At 35.3% G+C, this 3,654-nt stretch overlaps 1 long non-coding RNA gene across 1 annotated transcript; it reads left to right on the top strand.

The window, feature by feature from the left end:
- The first annotated feature begins 450 nt into the window (after positions 1–450).
- Positions 451–3,380, top strand: LOC134199091 (uncharacterized). The gene is made up of 2 exons (XR_009973451.1): positions 451–997; positions 3,170–3,380. It is a non-coding gene; the product is annotated as an uncharacterized LOC134199091 (long non-coding RNA).
- The last annotated feature ends 274 nt before the right edge of the window (positions 3,381–3,654 follow it).

Here is a 3,654-nt window from a genome sequence, read left to right on the forward strand (position 1 = left end):
TCTTGTGACGGCGCTACTGGTTGATCCTTGTATGAACCCAACGAAGGATTTACGTCATTCCCTTCCAACAAATCTCTTTTTTGATCGATTTAAAATACGCAAGGTTCTGTTCCGTTACATGATGGTAAAATCTCTATACACTTTTGTTTATATATTGGGGCCAACCCCACAACGCGCGAACACACGATCAGATCAAAATGAGGTTATTTATCGTTTTTCGCTGTTGTTTCGGACGACACTCGCGTGTGTTTACGTATCGTGTGTGTTTTATTGTCTTCGAACGTGGTAATATTGATTTTACAGGAGCTTTCGCATTCTGTTTGCTTAACTTCTTTCACGTACATAGATGTATGTGAAAATGTCTTTATAATATGTCATATCTGTCTTGCCACGTTTGTTACTTTTAAAGGAATCATTATCAAACAGAAAAAAAATTACATAATATGTAAATGAAAAGTTACAAAATCTGTAATTGTAAAATTTTAGTTCACTGCCCCAATGCGTTTTAGTCGTCTAAGATAATAAGCCCCGAAACAAATTTCATTATGTGATATTTTTGTGAATGCAAAGAATTCACTATGTGGATATTGATACGTTCTGGATTTTGTTTTGGCCTTTGATCGTAACATAACTAAAATACAAAAGTCAATAAAAACGAAAACACTCTTAATGAAAAACAAACATCGTCATTTAACTGAATACAACGTGAAATTACTAGAACTAAACAGAGGAAAGCTTCACATAAAGGCGAAAATTCAATGCGTTAATTTTGCTTGTTCGATAGGCGCGTAAATAAACTTTGGCTATTAACACGTCAAAATTGCTGCTTAACGAGAAGGGAGGGCAATGAATGAAGATTAAACAAGACGATACGCAAACCAGCTAACCTTCTCAATTACTTTATGGAATTAGTTTCAGAGGAAGTGTTTCCAAACATCGCGGGCTTGACTAATATCTGGGTGCAGATTGCATAGTCTATTATACAATGAAACTTCTGGTGAGTGTCAAAATGTCCTAAAAAACACTAAACTCATTACTAATTAGACCACAGAACTATAACTTAATAGTATGGTTATTGAAGTGACGCTGCACCAAAACCGATTATTAAAGAGGGTTATGGTTTCGATTACCCGCTTGCTAACCTGCATAAGTTCTATTATAGGTTTACCTAAAAAGTCCTATTTGCTCACATACTCTACTACCGTCATATATTTATAACAAAGCTGTTCCAGCTCCACAGCTTACGTGACAAAAACGAAGGTTGAAATAAAAATAACTTTATTTAAGACCAAAGATTAATTAGTTTTTTTTAGTAAGTAGCACTGATATTTGTATAAATACGTCAAGTGCCCCAACAATGCCGGGCCCGCGTTCTAATAAATGAAAGAATAAATCTGTTTCAATAATTGAAACCCAGTTATGAAAAAATAGTTTTCAGTACTAGCTTTGTCTAAACACAGCCATGTTAATATATGTAAGTGTCTATAAAAAGATTAACAAGATTGTTTTATTGCCTCCATACAACATGACATTTTCACCGCCCCATGGTACGAGTACACTAATAATTTGGAGTGGATTGCTTTTGTTACATTGTTTGTGACTGCTCTCCTATTGTAAGCATCGCTTGCCTATGTTTACACATTATGTATATGTAATGTTATCCAAAACGGAATCCCTGTAGATAAAACTGTCCAAGCTGGGTTCGATTTTCGGAGTCAGTATCTTTTTTAGAAATGTTTGACAGTCAGGTATGTTTATTCTTGTCTCGTTTTTATCCGGCATCTAACACACAGTAGAAAACCTTGCTTGGGGCAATTCGATGTGCTATTTATTAGGTTTTGATGGAACATTTAAGATAGAAGCGATTTGCTGGTGTACATGAGTTACGAAAAGAATATCAGATAAAAAAATTACAAAAAAATTGTAGTTGAGTGTTTTTGTCATCTTTCAAATTTTGCGTGACAAAACAGATGTTTGGTCAGAGCGGTACTTTCTCTAACCAGTAGGTTTTTTGCTGGATCTTCTCAGTGGATCATGATTCAACTCGGTGGTAAATTCAGCGAAGCACTTCTCTTGCTAAGACTAGTATTAGCAAGTCCTCTCCGATTGTGCGCCGGTTGACAGACCAGACCGCGCTTAATTGGAATATGCCTTCAGACTACCAACAATTGGGTAGAAAAAAAAACTGCCTTCTACAAAGAAGTAAGCAACTTCTATTGCTAACGAATGTCAGCTAGGCGATTTTTAATATCATCAAATTGATGAAACACCTTACGTTTGCTCCAAAGGATACGCGTACTGCTAAATGCATTTCGATTCACTTTGCAGGTAATTTCTCTTGAATATCAATTCAAAGCTTCAACTTAATCGAATTAATGCGAATGCGAAACACAGGAAGACCATATTATCAAAAAATCCGTACCTTTTAGATTTAAACATTCACGGATTACAGTCATTTTCGAAATTTAAAATCAAACAAAAACATTCAACAAAAATGGTCTAAAAGTGTAGTGGAAGCCCATAATTAGTGCTAATAATATACAGGGTCGCCGCAGAACCTCATTTCTTATGCATTCAGCGCGCTTTAATGCCTTCATTACCAGTTTAAAGTATTAAGCAAACTTTGCAGCTGGAAGACGTCTTACAGATTTAACTGGTCGAGTGCTATGTACAGTACCTACTCTTGAATTGTAGAACGTAAACATTAAGAAGATAAGTTTCATTCCAATTTCCTTTAAATGTATATCGGGAGTATCGCGAACTCAACTTTTGTTTCCTGAAAATAACTCAAGGCTACCCTGTTATTAAAGTGACGAAAATGCAACTTTTTAAAGGATCAAATACAAATCATATTATTTTTATTTATGAAAATTTGCAAAAATAAACAATAAGCTTCGTTCGTATATCTCTAACGTCTGTACATAATGTTAGTAAAGAGGCTGAATAACTGGGTAATTGAGGTGAAACTTTAGCAACCTAGGATCTTTGAGAAAGTCTTTTACATCCGCAAAGAACGCGCTGGATAGACAAGCGGAGCCGGATAAAAAGGTCAAGGCTGCGCGTTTCAAAGCAGCGATCTCTTCTGTTCTGTGACAACTATATACATACATCAATCCGTAGAAGGTCTACCCTTTATATTTCCATATGCTAAACTTGCTTTTATTTTCAGTAAGTAAACGAGAAACGATTGCTTTATTTATTTCGTAATAAATCTCGTTCAGTAGCATACCGAAGCGCTACACCGGTACCGGCAATTATACTTGAGAAACTGAGTGGATGAATAGCGCAACACTTCTTGAAAACGGTACTTTTCAACAGCTTCATTTATGTATTTTCCTTAAGGCACAAAACTTAAACAAATAAAACATGCAAATATAGCCTGAACTGTTATTTTTATTCTTTAGAAGATGGGATACAAGCTCACGGCCCACTTGATTTTACGAGGGTACCGTAACCACAATAAAGCAAGCAGTTTATCATTTTGAGGATGACTTTGACAAACCAAAATACATGTTTTTAATGAAATACGACTCGGCTAACCGAATTACTCGTTCTAAGTAAATAATTACAAACATCATTCCTCTTTGTTCGCCACATACAACCGTTGTTTAACTTAATTTGTATGTTAAGTTTAATGAGGGCTTAAGACATGAA

Source organism: Bombyx mori, chromosome 6, assembly GCF_030269925.1.
Source record: "Bombyx mori chromosome 6, ASM3026992v2".
In the NCBI taxonomy this organism is placed as follows: Eukaryota; Metazoa; Arthropoda; class Insecta; order Lepidoptera; family Bombycidae; genus Bombyx; species Bombyx mori.